General features: G+C 35.7%; 1 pseudogene; it reads left to right on the top strand.

Annotated features, from left to right (window-relative positions):
• Positions 1–6514: 6514 nt before the first annotated feature.
• Positions 6515–12713, top strand: LOC118854773 (annotated as a pseudogene).
• The last annotated feature ends 3496 nt before the right edge of the window (positions 12714–16209 follow it).

Genomic DNA, 16209 nt, shown 5'->3' on the forward strand with positions numbered 1-16209 from the left:
ATTTAGAAAGGGTTGTCATTTTTATAGTATTGGCTAAGCCTACCCTATGAGCTATTAATTTCTTTCCAATTATTCAGGTCTTACTTTGTTTGTGTGAAGGTTTTTTTTTTTTTTTTGTAACTATGTTCATGTAGTTCCTTTTTTTTGTCTTGGCAGGTATACTCCCAAGTATTTTATATAGTCTAAAGTTATTTTAAATGAATGAATTTTCTTTCTATCTCTTGCTACTAGGTTTTGTTAGTAATATATAGAAATGCTGATGGTTTATATGGGTTTATTTTATATCTTGCAACTTTACTAAAATTGTTAATTATTTCAAGTAGTTTTCTAGTTGATTGTCTAGGTTTCTCTAAATATACCAACATAAAATCTGCAAAGAGTGATAGTTTAGTTTCCTTATAGCCCCTTTAAATTCCTTCAATTTATTTTTCTTCCATTACTATAACTAGCATTTCTAGTATAATATCGAATAATAGTTATAATAATGGGCATCCTTCCTTCACTGATGATTTTATTGGGAAAGCTTATAGCTTATCTCCATTATAGATAATGTTGCTGACAGGCTTAGATAGATATTACTTATCATTTTAATGAAAGTTCCATTTATTCGTAGGCTTTCTAGTTGTTTTTTTTTAAATAGGAATAAATGTTATATCTCGTCAAAAGCCTTTTCAGAACCTATTGCGATAATTGTATGTTTTCTGTTGTTTTTTTTTTACTGATAATATTTTATTTGTCTGCATGTTTATTTGTTTGTTTGTATCATGCTGATATTTTTCCTAATATTGAACCACCTCTGCATTCCTGGTATAAATCTCACCTGGTCATACTTTGTGATATATTGTCATAATCCCCTTGCTAGTAATTTATTTAAAAGTTTTGCATCAATATTCATTAAGGAAATTGGCCTATATTTTCTTTCTCTTTCTCCTCTTTCTGTTTTAAGTGTCAACAGCATATTTGTGTCATAGAAGGGATCTGAAAGGACTTCTCTGCCTATTTTTCCAAATAGCTGCTATATTATTGAAATTAATTGTTCTTTAAATGTTTATTAGAATTCACTTGTGAAACCATCTGGTCTTTAGGATTTTTTTTTTTCCTTAGGGAGCTCATTGGTGGCTTCTTCACTTTATTTTTATAAGATACTTTACTTAAGTATTCTGTTTCCTCTTCTGTTAATCTGGGCAATTTTTATATTTTTTGTAAATATGCATTCCTTTCTCTTAGCTTGTTAGGTTTATTGACATATAATTGGACAAAATAGCTACTAATAATTGTTTTAATTTCTTCTTCATTGGTGCTGAATTGTCCCCCCTCCCCCTGGCTAAACATATTCATCTCTCCCCTTGAACTGTGACCCAGATGTGTGTATAGGCAGTGGAGTTTTCAAACAGCATCTGTTTCTGTATCCTGTGCCAGTAGAAGGATCCACTATAAACTGTTTCTGACCAGTTGCCAAGTCCCCTTTCTCTTTCTGGCATGACAGATCCTGAATCTGTTGCTGCTTCTATTGACTAGTCCCTCCAGTTGTGTTTTGCCCACATTGCCTTGGGGTCTGCTTTTACCCCCATGTCACAGGTCTTTCTGTCACATGTCCTGTGTTGTTTTGTCTGGAAGAATGTTTCATTTTGATATTTATGGCTCTGCTACTCTACAAATGTATTTGAGGCATTATTTTAAAGTTGTTTGGAGGGGAATGTTTGGTGAACTCAGATGAGTGCTTTTTTTTCTACTCCACCATCTTGGATCCACCAGAAAAAGAATGTGGTGCCATCTTCTCTCGGAAACCCTTCAGGATCCTCACTGCTTCTAGTTTTTCTTCCTTCATTCATACATTTACCTAGAGTTTAAATAGCTTAAAACTACAAGAAAAAATTTGGGAAACTCTATACTTTCATGAATAAATATAGATAGTGCATAGATAGATCTATCTAAAATGGAGATAATCATAACATCTACCTTAGTGGTATGCATATATGCAGCCATGTGTATTGTATGCACATATATGTGTGTTTATTCATATATGTATGTGGAAGACATCAACACTATTTATGTACAAACACATAAATAAGCACATAGGTAACTATGTACACAATACACATATGTGTACATGTGTATATCATACATCTATTTATTTACATATATGCATAATACAGTAAATAATGTTGGATGTACAGTAACAAAAACTTAATTTGGTATCTTGCTTTAAACACTTAGTAGCTATAATGACCCTGGACAAATCTCTTAATGTCTTACAGCCTCAGGTTCTTCATCCATAAAAATGGAGATAGTAACATCTATCATATAGGTATATATATAATGTAAGGCAAATATTCAAACCAGGTTTAAATTCAAGTTTTCTTCTCTTCATTTTCAACATCATCCACTATAACATTTAACTGCATTTAATACCCACCCTTATATAGATATAGATGTAGATGGGGAGGTGTGGACATATTTTGAGGCCACTGGGAGGAAATGGGCAAATAAAGACAGTCTCAATATAATGTTTGCATGTAATAAGAAATTAATACTATATGATGCTAAAGTTTTGCTTAGCATACTTGGGCAATATCACACAATTATAAACAGAAAATTGTTTGAGGAAAATATGGAGATGTTGAATTTCTTTGATTTTCGAGTCAATTCAATGAGCACTTCAGGTAATATGTTTATTTTTGTGTATATAAGGCTTTAAAAATGAGAATGATTTAAAGTATACAGAACAAAATAACAAATGCAAAAAGGTGGACATCTTAAAGACATGCTTTACCAACCATCAAAATAAAAATAATAAATACTTAAATATAATAAAGTCAAAAGTTGCAGATCTACATGGATACTAAAATATATAGCATCTTTAAAGGGGAATGGGGTAGAGATCACAGAAATAATAACAAATTGCATCAAAATGAGTGACAATGATAATAATAGCAAATGTTTTTCTTAAAACTATTTCAGTTTGTAGAGGGAAATTCATATCCTTGATAGCTATTAACAAATAGAAAAAGAGCCAACTAAACTGAGCATGACCCTGAGAAATTTCTCAAAAATAATTCCAGTAAGGAAAAAGGAGAAAATTTACAAAATAGAAGGTGAAATATTGAATTGGAAACATTGATACAATACAGAGCTGAATTTTGGGGAAAGAACAATAATAGTCTTAACTAATTGGTAAATCTAATTTTAAAAGAAAACAAATTTCAATTTTAAATGAAAAGGAGAAATTAAAGTGACAGTAGAGGAAATTAAAAAAAATTCAAAATTATTCAGGCATATAACAGAAATTAAAATTTATATAAAATATATGATTTTTTTTTCAGTAACTTTTTTCTTGACCTGACCTGAAAATTTCCTAACCTGAAAATTCATTGGTGCCAAGAACACCTCCTGGGAGAAAATTCTGTCTACAGATAGAGCTAGGCACATTGTCTGCAACTTATACTGTTACAGAGTTACCCAGGAAATTAAGAAGTGATATTCCTTCCAAGGTAACACAGCCACTATGTGGAAGAAATAGTCCTTGTATCCAGACCTTCCTGAAAAAGAAGGCCTCTCTTCATCTGCTATATTAAGCTTTCACCCTTCATAAATTTCAGAGAGAAAAGTGAACTCCTGATGAAAGAATATCTCTTGGATCCCAAATTAATTGAAGGAAACACATAATGAATGTTGACTGGATTTAGAATTAACGGATTTGAATTCAATTCTCAATTTTATAACTTACTGCCTTTATGACTGTAAGTCAATTAATGTTTCTGAGCCTCTATTTCCTCATTTGTAAAATTAACCAGTTTGACTAGAAGATGTCTGTGGTACTTTACAGATCTAGATCAATGGTACTATGAAGGAATAATCCTCATGATGCTTAAAAAAAAAAACAGAAAAGTACAATATTCTATCAAAATATTTTGGTGAAGCAAACAATCTAGATTTCCATGATTTGGATTTCCAAATCAAGGGAGGGTAACTATGCGGAACTGATAATGAAATTAGTGAAAAGGTGGACTGATTCAACTAATAAACACTAATGCAGTTACAGAAAGGATGTACTTAATAAGAACACACTGAACTTAGAGTAAACAAAATGAATAATATTGATTCCAGAGGACAGATTCCATGCTGAAACACTCATGGTTTCTCCAATTATTGGTTTTGCTAAACTCATGATTCTGCATGTGTGGAAGAATTATATTGGAAAAGGACTTTGGAGTTTAAAAATCAATATTTTTAATTTTTTTATTTTATAATTTATGTAAAGGTAACTCCCCATAGAATTATAGAATTTCAGAAGTTTAATTTTTATATTTGATGAATTATAATTACTTTTAAGGGATTTTTAAAATTTTATTCTTAGTAGGAGACAGTCATCTCCTTTTTTCTTACTTATTATACTTCATAGTGAGTGTTCTTAATTTGGGGATTTGTGAACTTTTGTGTATTTTATTTTGTGCATTTAAAAACATTATTCTGAGAAGGGATCCATAGGGTTCATCAAACTGTAAAAGGGGTCCAGGACAACAACAACAACAAAGTTAAGAATCCTTACTTTACAAAGTCACAGAAGAAAATGAGGTCTCCATAGATCTATGGATTATTCTGTATATAAATTAGCATTATATATACATTTACAGAGAATAAAATGAAGCAAATATCCCTACCTTGAAAAAGAAGAATTGTGTAAATTATTCACATTCTCACCTAGTAAAAGGCGATTTGATTCAGATTCCTTTAAAATTTTAGCATGAAAGCATGATATAGCATGAAAGGACTGGTTTAAGATCATTGGAAAGGGAAAGCAGTAAATTTTATGAGCCAGTATAGGTTCACTAAGACGAATCATTGAGAATTAGACAAACGATCAAAGTAGTTGTTTTCCACAAGCCTGTCAAGTTCCCCCGAAACTCAGGAAGATGAGTCATGGGCTAGTTATGAAGTAACTACAGATGAATTCCTACAATAAGAGACAGTAAGCTACTAAAGTGTTTTTATTTTAATGAAATAACACCAGACAACATAAATACTTCGATCTCTCATTCACCATTTCCCCCTGCCCACCCACACTTCAACCCTGTGCCAAGTACAAAGTTAGTAAAAGCTAGGAGTTATCTTTTTTGTAAAAATAGTTTATGAGATGCCATTCCTTTTTCACAACCGAATATGTTTTGGGAAGGACGAACATTTATGTCTTTCAGTTAATTAAGAAATGATAAAAATGTCATGTGTAGTTTTTATTGATTAAAAAAAACTACTTATTCTCTACTGACATCCTCATAGAGGAAACCTTTAGTTTCTGTTTAAATAACTTGCATAAAGCTTTTGTAGATATATGACAGTAGGTATACAGATTAGAAGTTATTGGTGATCTTGTGGCAAACTTTTTGTCATTAATAATGCTGAAATTTTTCTCTATACCCTTAGTATCTTCCCATCCATCATATATTTTGTATATGGCTCTCAAATCCATCACAACTATATTGACCTTAATAGAGAGTTCTCTCTCTCTGTCTCTCTGCCTCTTTCTGTTTCTCTGTCTGTCTGTCTTCTGACTGTCTGTATGTCAGATAGCACTTTTTTTTTTCCTCTTTTTCATCTTTCTGGACATTTGTACTTCCCTATAAACTTTGCTAGGATATTAGGGTCCAGGTACAAAGATTCTACTCCTTGATGGAGAAAAATTCTGTTTTGTGTTCATTTTTTTTCTCCCTATTGTTCCTTTTTTGGTAGTCCTCCATTTCGATGACTTGGTTTACTTGGATATTTTTACCTTCCATTCCTTTTCTGTTTTGTGCAATAATGTAGCTCATAATTTTCCATTTTTATTCCTCATGAAATTTTGCAAACCTATTTATATTTTATTCTGGGATTGCCTTTGTTAGCTATCTCTCTCCTTTGGACAAGTAACTTAGAAGTTTGGTGACTAAGGTTCATTCCTTAATCTTTCATTTTATTTTTATTATTTTTAATTTTATATTGTTTACCCTTTTATTTTTATTGTGTTAACTAATTAATGTTGGTTAAATTTCTGAGCAATTTTTAGTCAGTGTATATGTAAGTTATGTTGCCCATTTCCTATATTTAAAAAAATTAATAATTTGTTTTCTTCATGCATATATGTAATGGTTAAATATAATCAATTCAATACCAAATACCAAATTCTGTGAGTAGCCTAAGCATGAACTTAATCTACAAAGTATTCCTAATCCAAATGACCAGGTATTACTCTCTGTTAATGAGAATTTGAGGGGGAATGTAAAAGGATGTCTCTTAAGAAAGGGAAGCTGACCTTCAACTAGGAATATCTTGGAGAAGTGCGCCCATTTATAAATTTTTAATGTGGGTTTTACAAAAGGGAAATATTTAATTCATTACAATTAGAATATAGAGGAATAGAACATTTGGCTTGCAAGCATGCTAAACAGGAAAGTAGATGGTGATTCATCCCACCCAGGTAATACTTATTTATCCATGGAATTATATAGGTGACTGTGAGAAAAAAAAAAGGATGAAAGTAATGCAGGTAAGGGACAAAGATGGAAAATAAGAAGTGGAGACTCACCTATTAGGGTAGAGGAAAGGGTGCCATGAAAGAACATTCCTATGATGAAAGGAGTTATATATCCATGTTAAGAGACAGGAGACATTTAATTTGATGCTCTAGAGAGAATCCTAATGTTTAGAGATCATTTTGTCTTAGAAGAGGATGCCCTTTCACAGAATACAGTCCCCACCTCTAGTTATCACAGTAGTAGGGAAACATGAGTCTCCAAGAGCAGCTAGCACTTGGTGCTGAATGTTAATGGCAAGACAAGGAGTAGAGCCAGGTCATGTGAACGGTGTTTATATTCCAAGCTGCTTCATTCATGGATTTCTGTCTTTTGTAGGGAAGCAAAGCATAAAACATGGGACTGGAAATATTATAAAATCTACAATCATAAAAGCATGGAAATTGAACTGAAGAGGCAGTTCAAATTTCATATTCAGGAGCTCTATCCTCCTGAAAGTCATGGAAAAAAAAGTAAAGAACTAAGGATACAAACACTGGATTGAAGAATAAAATTCAGAATGCAATAGGAAAAAAAAAGAATGAGGAGGAGGGGAAAGTACACTGGAAAAAAATGTAACCTAAACTAAGAACTTGAAGGACAGGTAAGATTTTAAAACTCATGCTTAATTAGGCAGTGAAGAAAACAAAATACCAAAGTAAGGGGACAAATAAATTACAATGAAAAACAATTTAAGTAAATTCAAGGAATGTGAAATGGGGATGGTAAACTGAAGCTAGGGGCAGAGCCTGAGAGAATAAATGAGGACCAAAATACTAAGCAAAACTAATTTTAAGGAAAAATTCCTACCTTACTTGAGGATTCAGAAAAACATACAAAAGAATACGGAAAATCCTAAGTCTAATAATTGTGATTTTAAAAGTGAATGAATTAAACAAATCAATAGCATAAATGAGAGTGGCAAAATTAATTAAAAAGCTCAATAATTTTTTGCATAGAAAAATACATATAAAACACAAAGCCACATGTGAAGTGGGAGGAAATACTAGTCATGCCAGACTATTCCAATACACCAAGAAATATGCAATCTTATTAGTATTCCCTTTCACAGTACAAATCATAACTCATGCACATGTATCTATATTACATAAATCTAGTTCATATCTTTCCAGAAGTTCATACCTGTCATCCCACACAATATGACAAGAACCTTTCCTGAGTTGATTTGACATATCAATGGAGCACACAGGTTTTCCATTTGTTACCCAATATTCCTGACAGTTTGGTCATTCCCATCTTTGTTTGTTTGAAGATATTCATTATATCCTTTGTGGCCTTAGCAATAGGTACCTTTAATCCATTTTTGTATGAATATTTAGGTTTAAATCCCATGAGTGTCTCATTAAGGAATCTCTATAATGTTCCAGGGTTGATGCAATCAGCACGAAATCACTTGTCAATGGGAGGATATGGAGTTCCTCAGAATCTAAAAGGAATCCTTTTTTTCAATTTGTAATAAATATTACATTTCCTCCATGAGGATGGTGAATAACTTTGGTGAGCCTATATCACCTTGTCTTGCTATATTTGATATAAGTGATCAGAGGGTTTATCAAACAAATTTATCTCCATTGCTACAACTTTTAATCATTTTTATACACATTAGGAATATGTGTAGGAAATACCTTATTGGAAAGAAACCTTTTCTATGTGGGGGAAGAGAAGCTTACCATTTTCATCCCACAGACACCGTGGAAAGGTATGAACACAGCAGCTAAAATTCTTGTCTGCCTAGATGAGCGTAACTCTAGTGTGAGGGTTTTCTGTTTTTCTGTTTTCTAAGTAGGTGAAAAATCATCAATCACCTAGTGAATGTATAGTATATTAACTATCTTTCTCCTCTCCTCCCCCCTTTTGGGGAAACCTTAGCAATGAACCACACCTGAAGATTTAAATATTTTCCCCTGAGGCATATGGGTCAGGACATAACATACCAAAGAGTTTGAAATAATCTAATGTTTCTCTCTTTAGAGATTGTGATCACCCAGGATTAAATTTGGTACAGACTACATGTGTGAATCTCAAGCTGAGAGGTGGTCCATAGCAGAACAGGGAATGGATACAGTACCTCAACCCAAATGATTCCAGCAACAGTTATGGATTATGTTCTCCTGGGTTAGATGGGGAATTGTGAATTTTCCCTCTGACTTCTTCATAGGACATCCTCCTCGGCAATGGCAACCCCTTTTGGTAATCTTCTCTCTCCTTGTTTTTTTTTTTTTTTGCTTCACTTAATATTTATAGCCAGAAGGTCATCAAAGAAAGCTATCTCTCTGAATTAAAGCTCTATTCTGTTAACACCAATATTCGTTTTGGCTGTTCTATATGGTTGTAATTCATGGTAAAGAAATTTCCAAAGAATCAATATTTAAGATTACGCAAAGAGCAATACAAAGGCATGCTATGGCTGTACATATGTTGAAACATATTGTAAATAATCAATTTCACAGGGACATTGAATAAAAATAATATCAAAAAATGTGTATCAAGAAAGGTGGTAGGCAAGTCATGTAGGAAGACAAGGAGCTATCTGATGGAAGCTTGTATGCTTCAGTGATGCCCATGAAGTGGTGAGAGGTCTAAAGGAAGTACCTTGACATGTTGGAGAGAACTCTGAGGAAGGTTCATAGAACAAAGTCACAGAGGATGAAGGCATGGATGGATTGCTATCTATATCAGGAGTGTCTACTTCATTGAGGCTATAAATATACCCAAATATCAAGTAAATATGTTATTAGGAAATGTAGATCACCCACAATAAAAGTACTACAAAGTTATGGATTACATTCTTTAAAGCTATAAGGAATGCTTTTCCAAATGGCTCATTTTAAAGAGAGAATTTCTGGGCTTGAAACTGGAAATAAATGACACTGAAATTAACCATTCTTGCAAGGAAATAACACTTTTTTAAAAAAAAAATTTCAAGAATCCTTAAGGTTTTCTAGTACTCTAAACTAATCAGGTTTAATTAATATTTCCTAGAGGGAAAATGAAAGCTAAGTGGGTCCAATAACTTGATGAAGGTAATAATGAATACTGCAATTGTTAGAAGGGTATGATGAACAATTTCATTCTAAGCAAACTCATAACAGACTGCTTCATTAACCACAATATCCACTCATGTCCCTACAATGGAGATATAACTTTCCCTTAACCAGAATCTCCATGCTTATTATCCAGAGCATTGTATTCCCATTATCAAGGTAGCTGTCAAAACCAAATTAGTAATGGATTCCTATAAAATATAGGTGATATTAAAATTTCATGGTTCAAACATAAATTATATGGGACTATGCTTTCTTTTTAGAAATGATTAAAATTACATGAAAGGTTTCATGTTTCAGTGGATAGAGAGCTTAACGCCAGAAGATTCTAGGCTCACGTCTGACTTCTGACACATGTTGGTTGCATGACTTTGAATAAGACACTCACCCTCAAAGAGCTGTAGGCTAAAGATATCCAACACAGAGCACCCCTGTGGGCCTTAACCAGTATAAAATGTAATTGAAAAAAATATTTAACAAAATAAATAAAAATTCTATGGAACATAGATAATGTTATAATGTGATTGTCTAAGTCAATATACAACCTACAGGGATCTTTATATGGCTTAATGTTACCCATTTTTATCAGAGTTTGACAACCCTCCTGTAGGCAAATGTGACAATTATAAATTGGAGGGAAGTTGTTGGAAAAGAATTTCTTCAACTGGGAGCCCTTGATACTAATTAGATTACAGATTCAGTCTATGCCTATAATTTAGCAATTTAATAGCTAACATAAAACAGCTAGCTTAAGGTCTGCAAAGCACTTTATAACAAATTTCATCTTATTTTCTCCTCACAACAAACCTGGGGAAACTGAGGCAGCCAAATGTGACAACCAGAAGTGACCAAGGAAGAATTTGAACTACATTTTTTTAACATTTGTGTTTTAAAATTTTGAATTCCAAATTCCCTCCTGCCTCTCTCCCATCCCTTGAACAGGCCAACAGTAGATCATTTAGACATCTGGAGTCATGCAAAATATAGTTCCTTATTAGCCATACAATTTGGCATTGTTTTAAATTAATCACTAAACACAAATGTTAAAAAAATGCAATTAGGAAATATTTAACAAAATTATATATATATATATATATATGTATATATATTTATATATATATATATATATATATATATATATATATATATAGACATGATGTGATTGTGAGATAGTGAATTTAGTATAAAGATAGAGTAGAAAATAGTTAATAGTTTCTTTTGCCTCCACAATTCAAAATCTTAAAGAAATAATAATAGTCCAAGGGAAAGTATCCAGAATAAGTACCATTAAAACTATTCTTTCTACCAAAAGCTCTCTGTTATGAGCATTCAAATTCTCTGAATAGGTAGGCTTTTGGTGACTGATGCTACAGCTTTTTGTTTTTGTTTAGTTTTTTTTTTAACTTATAAAATGGCTAACTATGAACAACATTTGAAAAGTAACACAACCATTTAAATTAGTTTCGTAGCTGTCAACAATTAAGTAACCAACACTCAAACAATCTGACTCCATGCTAACCTTTCAGCAATGTACTCTAAAGCTCCACCAGGAGTCTTTTCCCATTCATTCTCATTCAATATCATCTTCGGTGGACATAATTGGTGTGTACATTTCTCTTCTGATTGATTTTTATAATTTTGAGGGGGAAGGAAGGCAATTGGGCTTATATGACTTGCCCAAGGTCACACACCTAGTATGTCAAGTGTATAAGGCTGGATTTGAACTCAGATCCTCCTGACTCTAGGGTAAGTGTTTTACTCACCTCCTCCAAGGCTGAAATCCCCTGCGGACCCAGCAAAGGGACAGCTAGGCATTTCCTCCAGCCCGGCGGATGCTGGACTCTGCTACAGACCTCGTGCCTCCTGCTACCTCCTCGTGATTTCCTCTAAGGTCCTGGGCACATAGTATGATCATTAGCTGTTCAATTTCCCAACAGCTTTCTATGGAAAATCAAGGGAAGTGGGCCATGGTTGCCATGAGCAACTTTGAACAGCGGGACACCTTTAGAGAAGCTTGATCAAGGTGCCATTGTCAGGAGACCCTCCACATCATGACTCCGGCAGAGTTCCTCTATCTCATCTTGCTCAATCAGTGGAGGTTATCTTTACATTTCTCCTCTGCCTCCAGGGAAGTATCAGAAAGCAAGCATTCATCATAGTTGGATTTAAGCCTACAAGATGTGCCTCCAACAGCCACTGTAAAGTTCCTCTGGGCTGACACTGCTGCCTGCATCACCTTCCCCCTGGGCACAGCCAAAGTCCAGCTGCAGATTCAAGGAGAGAGCCCAGGGGCCATCTGAGCTTCCTCTATCAATGCCTAGTATTGGGGTGTCATGGGTACCATTTTGACCTTGGTGAAGACTGAGGGCCCTGGCAATCTGTACAATGGGCTGGTGGCTGCATTGCAGCAACAGATGAGTTTGCCCTCTGTCCTCCTTGGCCTCTATGACTTTGTCAAGCAGTTCTACACCAAAGGATCTGAACATGGAGGCATTGGGAGCCACCTCCTGGCAGGCTGCACCACAGTGGGTGTAGCTCAACCCACAGATGAGGTGAAGGCATGTTTCCAGGCTCAGGCTTGTGCAGGTGGCAGCTGCAGGTACCAGGGTACAGTGGATGCCTATAAGACTATCACCTGAGATGAGGGCCTTGGGGCTTACAGAAGGGGACTTCACCCAAAGTTGTCCCCAATGCTATCATCAACTGTGCTGAGCTGGTGACCTATGATGTCATCAAAGATGCCGTCCTGAAGGCCCATCTCATGACTGATGACCTTCCATGACACTTCACATCAGCCTTTGTGGCTGGCTTTTGTACCACCATCATTGCTTCCCCCATGGATATGGTCAAGACAAGATACATGAACTCTACTGTGGGCCAGTATGCAAGTGCTGGCCACTGTGCCATCACCATGCTTCTGAAGGAGGGACCCCCAGCCTTCTACAAAGGATTCATGCCTTCCTTCCTCTTCTTGTGCTCCTAGAATGTAGTGATGTTTGTCACCTATAAGCAACTGAATCAGGCCATGACAGCTCTTTGCACTTCTCAGAAGCTCCTTTCTGAGCCCTCTCCTGCTAGTTTTCTGCCTTGTACCCAGCTTTGAGTCCAGACCCCATCCTACCTCTCCTCCTCATTTTTCCCCTACTCCTCTCCCCTGAGTTAGCATTGAAGGAAACCCCTCCACTCCCCTCCACCTTAGTTAACCCTATTTAAACCTTCTCTAGCCCACTTCTGCCATTACAGCCTGACACATTTCTTTAGCTCCTTCCAATAAAGTCAGACCAGAAACCCTCCCCCCCCAAAAAAAAATACCTATCTGCCCCATTCCACTTTATTAATGTGCCACAATTAATTGAATCAGCTGTTGTTGGATAGTGTTATTTGTTGCTGTTGTTATACATGACTATTATGAATATTTTATTCCAGCTATTCTCTCAGATTTTGAGGTCCTCAAGGGCAAGGCTCAGCACAATTCCTGATATATAGTAAATGTTTAATGAATGTTTCTTGAATGACTGTCTGGCAGATAGTTCTTATCTTCTTATTTTAGACCCCTTTTGGAGGATACTGCAAAAAAAATGCAGTTATTGAGTCAAAAACTTGATTGTATTTTTTGTAGCTTGTACTGCAACCCACCAAATTGCTTTCCGAGAAGGTTCTGAACACATACTCACTTTGTGACTGTAGGCAAATCATTTAATGACACTGAAAGCCCCAGTTTGGAAGACTCTAAGTAGAAAGTGAATTGCTAAATTGCATCAGGGCAAGGATTTTCTAAACTGAGAGTTGCCCCTGAAAATGAAATCATAAGAACAAGAGGAAAAAATTGCAGTTCCACTACTAATGAATGAATGAACGAATGAATGAATGAATGAATGAATGAATATACTAATGTTCCTGTTTCTCCGCAAACCAACCAGCAATGGATTTAATAATATTTAATTATTTTTACCTCTTTGATGGATAGGGATTGGTGCATTATTTTTAATTTCATCTCTTTATTAGTTTAAATGCCTGCTACATATCTTGAAAACATGGAGTCAGCACAATGAAACATTTACAGTTTTATACGTCTATTCAATTGAAAACACAGGGAATTACTAAATTGCCTTAAGAGATAAAGCAATGGTAAAAAAAAATATGCCTGACAAATTAGTGACCTCTTGTCCCTGAACTGCATCTTCACCCACTGCCATGTTTTGCTAGAGTATAAAATCAGTCAGGATGGTGTTCATTTAAACCACCAGCAATTCGAAAAGCAGTTCTTGCTATTGTTTTCCACTTAGTAAAATTAGTGTTTGATGGCTCTCTCCACTGAGGCCATCTTTAAGAAATTACTTTTCAAATTATTTTTACTAAAGACTGCAATCTCATGAATTAGAGGAAATTACCACAAGAAACACTGAGGGAAGATGACAGACTGAGCAATAACAATGAAAATTAAATGTAGCTTCGAGATCAGCTACAAAATCACTAAGCAAGCTGGAAAGGAACTCCTAAGAAGGACACAGTCAAAAGAATATGTCTCGGTGGCAGAACCAAGATGGTGGTGTAAAAGCAGGGACCTGATTGAGCTCTCCCCCCAAACCACTCAAAATGCCTGTAGAAATGACTCTAAACAAATTCTAGAGCAGCCAGAAGCCATAAAATGACAGAGTGAAGCAGATTTCTAGCCCAAGACAATCTGGAAGGCCAACAGGAAGAGTCTATCACAACAAGTTCAGAGTGGAGCACCACCCAACCTGGGCTGCACCACCACAAACAGTACTGGAGCAGGCTTCATGGTTCTAAATCACCAGTAGCTGTAGAATTTCTAGACTTCTCAACCCACAAATTCCAAAGACAGCTTCAAAGCTCAGTGGGAAAACTCTCTTACCTGGGTAAGAAGAGATCATGATCTGGCCACAGTCCCAACTCCAGCCCCAGCCCCATGGTGGCTGCAGCCACTGTCACAGCAGCAGTTCCTTCTGGAGCTCTTGGCCTATAGACAGTGGGAAAACCAAGGCAGTGATCTGGGTACCAGTCCTGGGTGGCAGTCCTGGGGGGAGGAAGAGCACTGGTGGTGGCAGAGCTGGTTACAGTTATGGAGAAGGAATCCTCCTTGCAGTTCCAGGGCAGAAAAGAGTGCTTGTGGTTTCTCATAGACCACATTGCAGGCCAGGAGAGGAGGAAACACCTCTCTTTTTATCATACCACTTTGGAGGAACTGAGAATTTAGAGGACCCTAGAGATATCTTTGAAAACAGCTACACTAAACCCCACAAATTTGAGGCTATACACCTCACTTAACAAAGAACTCAAAAGTAAAAAAAAAATGGCTGGGAAAATTAGAAAACAAGGGAAAAGAATAAAACTATAGAAGGTTACTTTCTTGGTGAAAAGATGTTTTCTTACACACTTAGTGATGAGGAAGATCAAGACATGCAGCCAGAGGAAGACAAAAAGGTCAAGGGTCCTACATCCAAAGCCACCAAAAAAAATACAAAATAGTCTCAGGCCACGGAAGAGCTCAGAAAGAATTTGTAAAACCAAGTAAGAGAAGTGTAGGAAAATTTTGGAAAAGAAATGAGAGTGATGTAAGAAAATCATGAAAAACTAGTGAACTGTTTGCTAAAGGAGCTCCAAAAATTCTAAAGAAAATAACACATTGAAAAATAGATTAACCCAAATGGGAAAAGAGATCCAAAAAACCAATGAGGTGAAGAATTCCTTGAAAGGCAGAATTGGCAAAATGGAAAAGAAGGTACAAAAGCTCACTGATGAAAATAATTTCTTAAAATTTACAATGGAACAAATGAAAGCTAATGACTTCATGAGAAAGCAAGAAATTATACAACAAAAGTGAAACAATGGAAAAAGAGAGATGACAATGTGAAATATCTCATTTGAAAAACCACTGACTTGGAAAGTAGATCCAGGAGAGATAATTTAAAAATCACTGGACTACCGGAAAGCCATGATAAAAAAAGGATCCTCAACATCATCTTTCAAGAAATTATCAGGGAATATTGCCCTCATATACTAGAACCAGAGGGTAAAATAAAAATGGAAAGAATCCACTGATCACCTCCTGAAAGAGATCCCAAAAGGAAAACTCCTGGGAATAATGCAACCAATTTCCAGAGTTCCCAGGTCAAAGAGAAAATATTACAAGAGGCCAGAAAGAAAAAAAAATTGAGTATTGTGGAAGCACAATCAGGATAACACAAGAATTATGGTATTCCAGAGGTCAAAGGAGATAGCATTAAAACTAAAAATCACCTACCCAGCAAAATTGAGTATAATATTTCAGGTGGAAAAAATGGAATTTTGGGGGCAGAGTCAAGATGGTGGGTGGAAAAGAGGGATGTGCCTAAAGCTCTCCACTAGGACCCCCCAAATGCCTATAAAAATGGCTCTGAACAAATTCTAGAACTGCAGAACTAAAGAAATAGCAGAAAGAAGCTGGACTGCAGCCCAGGACAGCCTGGATGGTGACTGGGTTAGGTCTACGTTCAGATATGGGAGCTGAGTGGAGCACAGCCCAGCCTGAGCCTGCCCAGACCAACCAGACCAGGAGGCAGGCAGAACAGGCCCTAGCACCCTGAATCAGTGAGCTG

The sequence above is a fragment of the Trichosurus vulpecula genome, chromosome 6 (assembly GCF_011100635.1).
Source record: "Trichosurus vulpecula isolate mTriVul1 chromosome 6, mTriVul1.pri, whole genome shotgun sequence".
NCBI lineage: Eukaryota > Metazoa > Chordata > Mammalia > Diprotodontia > Phalangeridae > Trichosurus > Trichosurus vulpecula.